Source organism: Macrotis lagotis, chromosome 6, assembly GCF_037893015.1.
Source record: "Macrotis lagotis isolate mMagLag1 chromosome 6, bilby.v1.9.chrom.fasta, whole genome shotgun sequence".
NCBI classification, from domain to species: Eukaryota; Metazoa; Chordata; class Mammalia; order Peramelemorphia; family Peramelidae; genus Macrotis; species Macrotis lagotis.
This window is the reverse complement of record NC_133663.1, coordinates 198,037,916-198,052,530: the sequence shown is the minus strand read 5'-3', so window position 1 is coordinate 198,052,530 and position 14,615 is coordinate 198,037,916.

Genomic DNA, 14,615 nt, shown 5'->3' with positions numbered 1-14,615 from the left:
TTGTAGAAACTAATTTATGTTCTCATCATTGCTTTTCTATTACTTACATATCTCTTTACATATACTTATATGCATGCATATATGTGTGTTATGTTGCACAAATATAAATATCCTCTCCCTCCCAGAGAGCTGAACCTTAAAAACAAATAATAAAACAGAAGAAAAATGATCCACATCCTGAAAAGTCTGGCATTATACATACCATTCCACAACCATTGTTTCTCACCTCTGCAAAGTAGGAAAGTGCCTTCTCATAACTTATTTGAGGCCAACCTTGGTCATTAAAATTTATTTTATCGCTTGATTTTTTTTCCACTTACATTGTTATAAGTCATTGTTATTTGTTGCTTTTCTACTCTAACTTATTATCATTTCTTACTGTTTACTAATGTTCCCTTACATTCATGGATCACAACTTGGTTAACCATATCCCACTCACTGGCCATATGTTTTGTCCCCAGTTGTTTGTTACTAAAAAAAAGTGTCGCTATATTTTGTTGTATATGGGGAGCTTTTTAAAAATTATTTTATTTTGTTGAGCATATATGCCTAACAATGAATCTCTGAGTCAAAGGGTATAAAATGTTTTACTGGCTTTCTTCACATTATTTCAAAAATACTTTCCAGAATGTTTGTATTAATCCATGGCTACACATTCAGTGTATTAGCATGACTATAATAATAGTTAACAAATACATAGCACTTTAAGGTTTTCAAAGTCCTTTACAAATATTATCTCATTTTTATCTTTACAACAACCCTGGGAAAGAAGTGCTATTAAAATTATCCCTACTTTACAAATGAGTAAATTAGACAAAGATTAAGTGATTGGCCCAGACCACAGAACTAATAATAGATCTAAGGCTGGATTTGAACCAAGTCTTTCTGCCCCCCAGGTCCTGCACTATAACCATTGTGTCTATATCTAGCAGCCTCCAACATTGTCCATTTTTTGGTCATTTTTTTCCAATTTGATAGAGGTGAGATGTAACCTTAATAGTTTTGATTTGCATGTTTTTATGGTTAGTGACTTGGAATATTCTTTCATATGGTTATTACTAGGTTACAATTCATCTTTTGAGAAATTTGCTTATTCTTTGACCATTTATCTGTTGAGAAATGACTTTTGGTCATTACATCCTCTTCAAAAAATATTTAATACAAAGATTTTTTCTTTCCCCGACTAATCTCATTCTTTGATATTCAAAATGCATCAATACTGTTTGTAATTAAGTTTTTCAACATAATATAAACAAACTTATTTATCTTTGTTATTGTCATAATGACCCCTTATTTGGTCAAGAATTCACATCTTAGCCATAGCTGTGAAAGACACTTGGTCTGATTATCTTCTAATTTTTTAAAATAAGATCTTTAATATTCAGCAACATAGCCCCTTTTAGTTTATTGTGGTAGCTTGTGATCTAAAACTAATTTTTTAACCATATCATTTCACTTCCCCCCATCTGAGTAATCTTTATCATATAGGGCTATTTTATCAATTAGAGATATCAGAATTCATCAAATTTTGCTAGATAATCTTTGGGATTTATTGAACACTAGGTTATTGAATGAAATACTTTCTAATTGTTTTCTAATCCACTTTCTAATCCATTCATTGTCTTATTCTTTGCAATTCCATTTAGGTTTTCTTGGCAAAGTTATTGGAATGGTTTGGCATTTCCTTCTCCAGTTCATTTTACAGATGATAAAATTGAGGCAAGCAGAGTTAAGAGACTTGCCCAGAATCACACAGCTAGGTAATTATTAAATGCCTGTAGCCAGATTTAGACTCAAGTCCTCCTGATTCCAGGACGACTGCTCTATCCATTGTGCCACCTAGCCACCCCTATACTAAATAGTATGAACAATAAAACTAAATAATATAATTATAAAATATAGCAAATATGTAATAGGTGGAAATATTAGATTTTATATTATATAGTAATATTAATTATATGCTTTAATAAATATAATATATAATATACAATAAAACTATTTGACATTACCCACTGAAATTTTATCCCATTATTAAACTGTTCATTTAAAAGAACATTTTGCAATTATATCTTTAGAAGTAGTGTTGACTCCCATATGTTTTTTGGATTTTGTGGTTTATTTTAACCTCCTTTTCCTATCTAGACTTTTTTTTATTACTCTATAGAAATGCTGTTGATTTTTGTAGGTTTATTTTATAACCTGATATTTTGCTGAAACTTTTGTTTCAAATAGTTTCTTTGTTTTATTCCTATATTTATTGGGAAAGCTTCCAGTATTTCTCATTTGCATATGATACAAAAGTTTTTGATAGATACTTTTATCATATTAAAAAGGTAATTTATACACATACTTGGTAAATTTTTTTGCATAGGAGCACTGTGCTTTGTTACAGTTTTCTTTGTCAATGTAATTATGTGGTTTAATATGAGTAATTATGGTAATACTTGATTATAGAAAATGATCTTTTAATAAATCACAATAAGTTTTTAGCCAAGATTCTATTTAAAATATTTTTTATCAGCATTCATTAATGATATTGGTCTTTAATTCTCTTTTTTCGCTTTTTTTTCCTTTGGTTTAGGTGTTGGAACATTTAGGTCACCTAAACAAAGTTTGGTAAAGTATTTTCTTCCTAAATTTTTGGGATTATTTTGTGTATTGTAAGTATTCATTATTCTTTTAAAATGTTAAACTTGGAAGCTAAGTGGCGCAGTGAATAGAGCACCAGCCTTGCAGTCAGGAGGACCTGAGTTCAAATGTGATATCAAACACTTAATAATTACCTAGCTGTGTGACCTTGGGTAAGTCACTTAACCCCACAACCTTGCAAAAATTTTTTTTAAAAAGTTAAAATATTAACAGTCATCTCCTCTATATCAATTTGGTCCAGTAGAATTTTTTTTCCTTTGACAGCTAGTTCAATTTTCTTTTTTTTGTTTTGGTATTCTGTTTATTTGAATGTTAGATTTTTTTTTTTAGGTACTCCTGAATTCTCAGTTTTGCTGGTATAAAATTGTATATAGTAGCTTCTGACAATTATTTTTACTTCTTTGTACTGATTTTACCTTGACCATTTTTAATTTGGTCATGTGGTTTTTCCTCTCTGTTTTTAAATCAAGATAATAAAGGTTTATCAATTTTGAAAGATTTAAAAGAGCTAGTTCTTAGAATTTTAAAATGCATCTTAATCTGAAAACTATTTACTTCCTTTTGAGTAATCTTTAAGATTTTCTTTTTTTTTTTGCTTTTTTTGTTTGGTAATTTATTAGTTTTCTAATTTTAATTACACATACAGTACAATAATTCTTTCTTTTTCTATTTTTCTAATGTTTCTTTTTAGGGACATAATACACAAAAATCTGGTACATTTTCTTATCATTTGCTATTTGACCCAGTCTTTATTCAGGATGCAGTTATTGTAGCCACTTACACCTGTGTCTTCTCTGGGCTTCCTGTTTTGATTGCTATCTTTCCTGCTTTTGTAAAAGATATGCTGCTTTGTACTTGTAATTATAAGATCTCAGTGTCCTAGTATGAAATAGGGGGCACTAAAAATAGGATCCCTATCATATTAAACTAGAAAACTATATTTTAAAGGACAATTGGGTGACACAATGGATGGCACACTGGCCTTAGAGTCCAGAAAACCTGAGTTCACATTTGATCTCAGACACTAATTTTATTTTGGGCAAGTCACTTAAACCCAGTTGTCTCTCCTCCCCTCCCCTCCCAAACTACAAACAAAAAAATGAACAAAAAAGACAACTATATGTTACCTTATCTTTATTCCATCACACCTTGTCTATTATATTGGCAAATATTTATTATACTAACAGTATATTTGGGAAAATAGAGTTGTGTTTATTTTGTTAAATATATTATTAAATATCTTAATCCAGTTCTAGTACAGGAATATTTAGGGTCATCTATTTAATGTGTACATCTCTGTATTATATAGACTATTTTTTTAAAGATATTATGTGGTACTGAGAATATGTATATTTTGAATGTTCCCATTCAGAAGGTGCCATAAGTCTTTTCACTCTAAATTGGTCATTAGTTTGCTTGGTTCTGTATTTTCTGAGGCAGCTAAGTAGCACAATAGATAAAACACTGTATGATCGTCAGGAAGACCTAATTTTACATCTTGCCTCAAACACTTACTAGCTGAGTGACCTTGGGGAAATCATTTATCATCTGTCTGTCTCATTTTCCTCACTTGTAAAATAGAGATGATGTTAGTTAATAGTACCTACCTCCCAGGATTGATGTGAGAATATAATGAGATAATATTTATCTATCTATCTATTTATTTATTTTTAGGTTTTTGCAAGGCAAATGGGGTTAAGTGGCTTGCCCAAGGCCACACAGATAGGTTAATTATTAAGTATCTGAGACCGGGATTTAAACTCAAGTAGACTCCAGGGCCAGTGCTCTATCCACTGTACCACCTAGCTGCCCCTATGAGATAATATTTATAAAGTACTTTGCAAACCTTAACATGCCATACTGATACTAGTTATGGTCATTATTATTATTATTCCTTTTGTTTCTCATTCTGTTAGATATATCCAGCTCTTAGAAATGAACATAAAGTTGCCCTCTGTTGAAGAAACAATATTAATCCCTACTCTGCATCTCGGTAAATGGTCAAAAATAATTTTTGTTAATTCAGCATTAGTCTAATCTAAGCTTTGCTTTTCAAAACAAAAAAAAAATGTCTTCTCTTCTCTGGGTCCATGATCCCCTATAATTCTTTATATCAACTATTTCTAAGAGTTCACATAGCCTTTCTCCTTGGCCAGAATTCAATCCACAGAAGTACATACTCTTTTAGGGAAGGTGGCATTCAGTACTTCATTTCCTCTCAGATTAAATCTAATGTGGGAGGTCTCCATCTCTCATCAACAAATATTTCTTCCTCCATGGTATTTTTTTTTCCACTACATAAGCACATGGTATAATCCCATACTATCTGGTTTCTCTGGGATAGTATTTGGCTGCAGATTCTTAACCATTTCACCAAATGTGCCTCCTAACAGGATTAAAACTTTACTATAGACAGTGTATAGTCTAATGAGATATAATATCTCTGCCTATTCAAATCCCACAGATTTTCTAAGGTCCAGTTCAAGACTCACTCACTTCCTTTCTGGATCCATTCCAGTGTTTCCTCCTTTCTTCTGAACTATGAACCTTATTGTCCATATTATTTTGTTTCTAATCACTTGCTGCCTTGAACTGTTAGATAATTTTAATGACTTGTCTCCCCAAGGAAGTCAACTCCTTGAGGGCCTGAACCATACTTTATATTCTTTGAGTTTCTCCCAGAGTGTTAACATGCTGAATAGATAAATAAATTTGAATGTATGTACATATGTGATACTACAATGACCTAAAATATTTTCCTCTAATTTATTTAAACATTCAGACATATACATCCCTGAAGAAAAAAGGGCTCCTGATAAGGTGGATTCCCTTCTTTTTTAGTTACCCTGAGTTTACTCTGCTTGTGGAAGGACCTCAAATGACTAGATCCCTAGGGAAGGTGGAAAACCACTTGAAAGGGAAAGTTGTTATAAATGTTTTGAATCTAGATGTGAGTCTTTAAGTATTCTATTAGGTAAAATAAAACCTGTCCAGTTTTCAGAGGAATTAATCAAAATTATTAATAATCATATGAAAAAATGCTGTTACTATTAATTACAGAAATGTATAATAAAATAACTCTGAGGTCACATCTATTAGATGAGTTAACCTGAAAAAAAAAAGGAAAATAAGAAGTACTGAATAGAACATGGGAAAATAGGCACATTAATATTGTTGGTGGAGCTATAAACTAAAAAGTCCAACCATTCTAGAAAGAAATTTGAAACTATGCCCCAAAATCTATTAAAGTGTGCATTCTTTTACCCAGAAATATTGTGACTGGATCTATATCCCCAAATTGATCAAAGGAGAGATAAAGGACTCATTGTACAAAATTATTTAATAGCAGCTCTTTTTGTGGGGGCAAAAATTGGAAACCAAGAGAATGTCCATTAATTGAGGAATGACTGAACAATGTTTCATATGTGACTGTGATGGGATATTATTGTGCTAGAAAAAACAGTGAAGTGAATGGTTTCAGAAAAACCTGGGAAGACTTATATGAACTGATGCAAAATGATGTGAGGAAAACATTATACACAGCAACACTAATGTTGTAACAACTGTCAATTTTGAAAGACATATATAATGATCTATATATTGGTCTATGACATTTCCATAGGATTCCTGATGAAAAAATATGCAACTCCAGAGAGAGAATTGATGGATTGTGAGTACAGAATGAAACATATTTTTTCTTTTTCTTTCTTTTTTTTCTGAATCTAATGAATGCTTAAATTTGTTTTGTGTGACTTCCTACATGTAATGGATTTTGTATTACTAGCCTTCTTAATGAGTGAATGGGAAGGGAAAGGAGAGAATCTGAAACTAAAAATAAAGGTAATTTAATTTACCAAATGAACCAAAGTAAAGCCTGTCTTGTATTCAGTGTAGTGTTAACCTGGTTTCTTACATGGGAGCTGAGGACCTTCAACCTTTTTTATAGAGAATCAGATAGGTACAAGTTCTCAAATTCTAATGGGAGATCTCAGGTATGTCATGATTCAAAAAAGATTTGTGGAAATCTGATCAGTATAAATCAAAGTTTCATTTCTAGGCCACAGATTACACAGAGATGATTTTAAATGCTTAATAATATTATACAAGAACCTCAGGAGAAAGTTGCAAAACAATATGCTTTAAGAAGTTCAAGGAAAAATGTTGTTACTAAGGAGGATCAGTGGTTTGCATTTTTTTTAAAGGGAAAGTCTTGACTTTAATTCTTAATCCCAGGTCTATATTGTTTGTCATATTACATCCCAGTTAAGTACTGGAGATAATGATTCCCCAAACTCACATGCCTCACCTTTCCCAGAAACAAGAGAATACAGGGACAATCATCAATTCCATCCTTTTGAGAATGACTTTAGCACTTTGAGTTAGTATACAACTGGCCAAGGGGTCTCCCTGACTGTTCCTTCTAGAAGAAACACCAAACTTTATTTCTCTCCTACATCTATTTCTGCTGGGATCCACTAGATGGCCTTCAATGAATACAGTGACACTGGTGACTTATGTTTTCAGAAAGGAAACTCTGCTAGTTTGTACCTTTGCCTAGCTGCATTCTTAACTCTCTCAAATAACCATTTGTCCCCTGACCCATGGGCAAACCACCAAGAGAACCATCCTCCAAGAACCCTGAGAATCAGCAGTGTATTAGAAACTTCTCTTCTAGATGGAGAACTTTAGTGGGATACAAAGGCTCATAACCAGACTGACAATTTTTATTTTTTTTTCTCAAGGCTCCAAGAAAATATTCTTGAAAGGGACTATTGTGTCTTTTGTTAACTGTAAAATGAATAGCTCTCCAGAAGAGCCGGGCTCCCCTTCTGATGGGGGGCTCATTGTTTTAGTCTATAGTACTCCACAGTTTGCAAGGCACTCTCCTCACAAACCAACAAGGTGCATAGTCCAAGTATTATTCAAAAACTAGAACCTACTTATACCTGTCCATCCTGTTAGCACAGCTATGGTAGGGGTCCATTCCATGTTGGAGGTCTTCCTTTTCTATTATTTTGGGAGGAGGGAGAACATACAACAGGAGAGCATTTGGCTTTTCTGCATGTTATCTTTTTTGGAGGATTTGTGATTTTTATGAGTAGAGGAACCTCCCACTCCATCTCACCTCCCCCCCCCCCCCCACTATGTAATTCATTACCAGCTCTGCAATTTAAATTGTTAGAAAAGGGATTCTTTACCAGGACTTTGTGATCTTGTTTTAAAAATATTTTTATAGCTACATTTTGAAATAATTGGTTTCTTTTGTATATTGGTTATCCCTTCTTCCCACACTCATTCTGACAGTTTTCTTTTATGTTTTGCCTTTCCCCATTAGGTTGTGAATTCCTTGAAATCATATATGTATCCCTTTTTCATATATGTATCCCTAGCTCTTAGCCCAGGGTCTGGATCACATAATAGGTGCTTAAGAAATGCTTATTGAATATTGACTAATTTTATTTAATGTATTTAAAAATGTTCTAAGAAGAGGTCCATAGATTACAAGAAACTATCAAAGTGACATTAAAGTTAAAAATCCCCATCTGAAGAGGTTCAGGAGCATTGAGAAGTAAATTGACTTGTCCAGGTCACATAGTCAGTATGTCCCAAGCAGGATTCAAACCCAGATCTCTCTCTTACCACAGAAACTTTTTATATTATTAGCCTCCCCATATGAGAAATGAGGAAAGTAAGACTGGTGAAGTTTGCTTCACTTGCCCGTGATCACTTAGTTTGTAGGTGAGTGAGCCAGGATTTTCTAATTCCCAGTCCTTGAGAGCTCTTTGCAGTCCAGTATGCATGATAGTGCCCTCAGTAAGGTGGATTAGAGGATACTTGTTACTACCCAACTAGAAGCTGGATATTCACTACTAATCTTCCATAAAAAAACAAATCCCCCCAAAGAATATAACTCGTTAGGGGCATCTAGGTGGTACAGTGGATAGAGGGCTGGCCCTGGAGTCAGGAGAACTATCCTTAGTCACTTAATAACTGCCTAGTTGTGTGACCTTGGGCAAGTCACTTAAGCCTATTGCCTTGCAAAAAAAATTTTTTAAGAATATAATTTGTTTTAAGATATTCAACTTTTTCAATTAGAAAGGATTTAAACATGAAGAGAGGAGCATGATTAGGATCAGTAATATATCCCCCAACCTGTCATCTGTGTAATATTTTTCTCTGACTGGCCCTCTGGCCTGGAATTCTCTTCCCATTGCAATCCAACTGCTGACCTCCCTGGCTTCCTTTAAGTTCCAACTAAAGTCCCCCCTTCTACAGGAAGCTTCTGCAGCCTCTCATAATTCCAGCATTTTCCCTCTTTTAATTATTTCCTATAAACTTTGTATATAGTTTGTTTTGTATGCATGGATGTATATGTGTTTTTCCCCCATTAGACTTTAATCTCCTTGAGGACAGGAACTATCTTTTGCTTCTCTTTTTTTCACCCAGTGCTTAATTAACATTGGTCCTGGTACATTGTAAACATTTAATAAAAGTTTATTGAGTTAAATTGTTAGTGACTTTCTGGATGTTTTTGAATTCATGAACTTTTAATGATGATCTTCTCCCAATAACATCATCACTGCTTCCTACAAAGATGTCGATGTACTTTTATTTTTTGAAGACTGGGTATCTATCTTACCCAGGCTGGTCGTGAACACTCATGGGGTTCTCAAAACGATCAGTTTGGAAGTTTTAATTTGCTTTATTTTTCTGACCTGGCTGGGTTCTCAAGTCTTGGGCAGCCTGGAGGTGTCCTGCTACATCCTTGTGGGGCTCTCCATGTTAGTACTAGACTTAGTGGGGACACCACAAAAGTTTTAGCCCTACCAACTCAAATGATCTTCCTGTCCCTCAGAAGCAGAGACTACATGCATGTATCATCATATGCTTTAGGCTATTTTCTAACAATCATTTCCCACCATATTTAGCAATGACCTTCCAAAGACACAATTGCCTGGCCAATTTTATCTGTCTGAAAACCCAATTTCTTTGAATTGTGTTACTTTTAAGTAGACATGTTTAGCTATTCCAAAATGAGGGATCTGAATAACCTGTTTCATTCTTTAAAAGACTAATGTCATAGACACTTGGATAGGGCTAAAACTATGGAATAATGACATTACTATGATACCTTGGAAAATCTCATTAGTGAATCATCATCATCATCATCATCATCATCATCATCATCATCATCATCATCATCATCATCATTCCCCAAGGCCTATCTTTAATTGTGATCTTCATTTTAGATATGAGGGAAGATGAGGATCAGAGAAAGAAAAGGACTTGTTCAAAATCACACAGCAAGTAAACATTAGAACTAGAAATTTGAACCCAGATCCACTGAATCTTTTTTTTTTTTGTTTTTGAGGCAGGGTTAAGTGTCTAAGACCATATTAGAACTCTGGCCATTCAAACTCCAGGGATAGGGCTCTATCCACTGTGCCACCTAGCTGACCCCAGATCAGCTAACTCTTAAAATAGCTTTTTGTTTTTTACCCCATGAGATCAGACTCCTGCTTTAGATTGGCAATTAGGATATTATGAACTCCAGTCCTATCTAATACTAATAATACATAGCACACAGATTTTTGAGAGAAGTTGTTACATTTGATATAATGATATCAATAAAGCCTAGGGTTGATAACAGCAGAGGGGGAACAATTTTCCAACCTTACTCTGTACTTTCAGATGTTATTTCCAAGTTCTGCTTCAAAGGCCTTTTTAAAGACAGGATTTAAAAAAAATTAACTCCTGCCCTGATGCAGGCATAGAGCACTGGTCTCCATCAGGAGATAGTCTCAAATCAGTGGCCTTTGGGACTGGAGTTATATTTTCATTTTTCAGAAATACAACTGTAATTTATTCTCATTCTCTCTCTCTCTCTCTCTCTCTCTCTCTCTCTCTCTCTCTCTCTCTCTCTCTCTCTCTCTCTCTCCCTCTCTCTCTCTCTCTTCTCTTCTCTTTTTTGCCTCTACTCTCTCTCTCTTCCCACAACATACTTTCTTCTTCATACACCAAAAGTGGGGGAAGAGGCTCCTGGATTTGAGATATTGTAAGATTCAGCCCAATTTTTAACCTACTATTTATAGAAGCACTTGGGCCCAAAGCCTTCTGAACAGCTGGATCAGTAACCAAAAATATAATGAGCCAAAATCCAGGAAAATGACCTGAGCATTCCCAATATAATTATTGTTGAAATGCACTTTGTGGTTCTGGAGAACGGATTTCTTAGTCATTTCTCAACTCCTGGAAAAATGTCAACTGTTGTTGGCTAATAAAAGTACTGTGTTCACCCAATTCTCCCATATGTTCAAGTCATTCTCTGAGTTAGTTCTTAAGGAAGCACATCAAGTATTTTGAATCAAGAAAGCTCCAGTAAGGGGAAGAAAATAGATATAAGCCTTTAAGTTTCTATTTGCTAGGCACTGGACTAAGCACAACAACCCTGAGAAGTAGATACTTTTATGAGTTGAGGAAACTGAGGCAAACAGAGGTTAAGTGACTTTCCAGGGTCATCCAATTAGTAAGTATTCTGAGGCTGGATTTGAACTCAGGTCTTCCTTACTCCAAGTCAAGTGTTCTAGCCACTCCTTATATTGGCAGTGCATTAGCACTTAATAAATTCTTATTCTCTGGCATTCAAAGTCCTTTATAACCTAGCTTCCTCTTTCTTTCCAGTCTTCTTAAACCTTCACATAATCTTCAATCTAGTGACGCTGGCCTCCTGGCTGTCCATCAGCAGACTCCATCTTTCAGTTCCAGACATTTTCTCTGATTGTCTCCCCTGTCTGGAATGTTCTCTCCATCCTCAATTGCACCTACTGTAACTTCCCTGGCTTCCTTTAAGTCCCAAATAAAATCTAGTTGAAATGATAGAACATATATGTATAAAAAAAATCACAAAAGGGCCTGGCAAATGAATAAACGAAACACATTTATGAAGATTTACTATTGCCAAGCATAGCACTAATTGATAGGGATACAAACAGAAAAATGAGAAGCTCACATTCTAAATGAAGACGATAGCACAAGTAGGAGAACTCATACCAGCATTTTACAAATTATTTCAGAGCATAATATGAAGGTTTTCATGAGAAAATGTAAATTCCGTAATTATTTTTCCTCTATAATATTAGACATGAAATATTTATTTCTTGTGCTGTTTGATATGAAAGAGGCTTAATTCTATTTATTTTGCTCCCAAATTTCCCTGACCCTAGTTAATCCCAGGGATATAAAATGGCTGTGGTGCTACCAGATCAACTCTTTATGGGTTTTGCCAAAATATTTCAAGGCCCAAAGCAATCTGTAACAATATTGCCTTGAAAAATGCTACATTATATAAATTTAAGGTATAAATTGTAATCTTAAAAATATAGATTATAACTTCTCCTCAGAAGTTTCAAATTCCCTCAATTTCATTTCCTCTCTAATGGCACAAACTTTCATGGTCTAACTAATGTTTCCAAACTGAAATTATATTCCATCTCTGTAAAATATCACAATTCTCTATTCCTTTCTCTATACCCTTAGCTCTCTAGGCCTCCTTTTCCTATTTTATTAGTAGAAACATAATTTCAGATGAATGAGGACTTCAGATCTGAAAGAGAGAAGCTGGCAAGTATGTTGGGAGGGCCAAAGAAGACAATGGAGAAGACAATGCCTTCTACTGCCAGCCTAATCTCTAACCAAGATGTGGGGAACTTCCGTTGCAAAGATGAGCAATCCTCCTTTTGATTTCAAGTCTTCCATCACCTGCTGAATCTGCCCATTGAAGGAAGAGGAAAAAGAAAGTAAATGGAAAGTAGGAGTCTCTTCTTCTGTGGAGATTTGATTTCTATTTCATGCTGCTCCATATTGTTCCTAATGTCCCACCATAGGTGGGAAGAAGAGTAGTGGAATAGGGCCTTCCATTTTACCATCCAACCCTGTCTTTCATTTCAGACTCCTTTTGTCTCTGTTTCAATCTCTAGTCTTTCTTGAGAAAGAGTAGCACCTTCTACTCAGTGATGAATATTCTCACATCCAGCAAGACCCTACACATTCCAGTGATTCTGAGCTCTTGTGAATCATCATCCAAACCCCACCACTTAAATGTTTACTCTCATCCCCCTCAATCCTCCCATCTCAAAGTTCCAACCAAACTGCCCTCTCCTTCCACTGTGTCTTCTAGAATGCCTATTCCATGGGCAACAAATTTCCTTTTATCCTAAATCTTTTCCTTCCTCATTCCTTCCATCTTCTAGCTATCACTGAAACCTGGCTTCTCCCTGATGACACAGTCTCCCTAACCACTCTTTTCAGTATTGGCTGTACCATCAGTTCACTGGTTGAAGCAGGGGAGTTGGAATACTATTTGATCCACTTTGCCATTTCCAGCTTCTCTCTATATATATCATTCAGTAACCTCTCCTCAGAGGTTCATGTTATTCATCCCTACTTCTCATTCAAAATCTAGGAAACTCTTGTCTATAGACCTTTAAGTTACTACACTTTTTTCCTTAAAGATTTTGGTTCTTGGCTCACAATTTTTCTCTCCTCCTTAACTCCTGCCCTCATAGGTCACTTTAACAACCTCAATCTACTCACTTGACTTGATCTACTCCCCAACCCCATTCAAGGATGATCATAGCCTTGATCTTGCCATCAATATACCACTCTCATATTCAAGAAATCCAAAATCCTCTTATCCAACCACAATCTATTAATTTTCTACCTCTCTCTTTATGTTCCCTTACCTAACCTTTCTCTTCCTCACTGTGACCTCAAAACCCTCAACCCCTTGATACATTCCCAAGCCATTTACCCTGCACTAAGTCTTTCTCTTCTCTTTTCCCCATTTTGACTTCTGGGTGAATCAATTCAACTGTACACTGTCCTCTTCTCTTGAGTTCCTGCTCTTTTTATCATATCGACAATCGTGCCCTGCCAGCCCTCAAACTTGCATCATTTTCATCATTTTCAGCCTTTGACATTACACACATAATGCTGAATGAAGGAGAAAATCATATTTCTATTCTGACTGGGTCTATTACAAACATGTTACACAGTCTCAGTTGGACCCTCACTACTGCTAGGCAATCCTACTATAATTCCCTCTTTAACCCACTATCCCTTCTCAAAATTATCATGGCCCCTCTTCCTCCCAAACTCTCAGCTAAGAAACTTATCTCATATTTTACAGGAAGAAAAAAATTGAAACCATTCTCCATGAATTCCCTCTTCCTCACTCTTATTACTCATATGCCTTTTACACTACTTCCTCCTTCACCCCTGTCTCATGATGAAGTGGCATTACTTCTTAGAAGACTAATCCTTGAAATGATTCCATTCCATGTCATCTCCTCCAATAGATTTCCTAGTCTATCATCTTTATTACTTTTTTTATTCTTCCCTATCTGTAAGTTCCTTCTATTTTCTAACAAACATACAAAAAAAAATCTCACTTAGTTCTCTATATCTTTTCTGTCCTTTGTGGCTAAACTCATTAAAAAGGTTGTCTTATAGACAACTTATAACTGCCTCCATTTTCTCTTCTCACATTATTCTTTTTAAAATTTTTTATAAATAGTATTTTTTCTAATTACATGCAAATATTTTTTCAGTATTATTTTTATAAGATTTTGAGTCCTGAATTGTTCTCCCTCCCTCCCCTTAAGATGGCAAGCAATCAATACACTTACATTATCCTCACACTTTATAAACACTCTCTTCTTAACAACTTACAATCTAGCTTCCAACTTCATCAATCGACCAAAATTACCAATGATCTATTAAATACAAAATCTAGTGGATTTTTCTTAATTCTCATCCTCCTTGACCTCTAAGATCTTTAGCACTGTTGTTCATCTTCTCTCCTTGACTGCCCTCCTCTTTAAGTTCTCTTATTTGTCTGACTGCTGTCTGTCAGTCTCCCTGGTTGGATCCTTGTCCAGATCACATCCTCTAAATGTAGGAGTCCC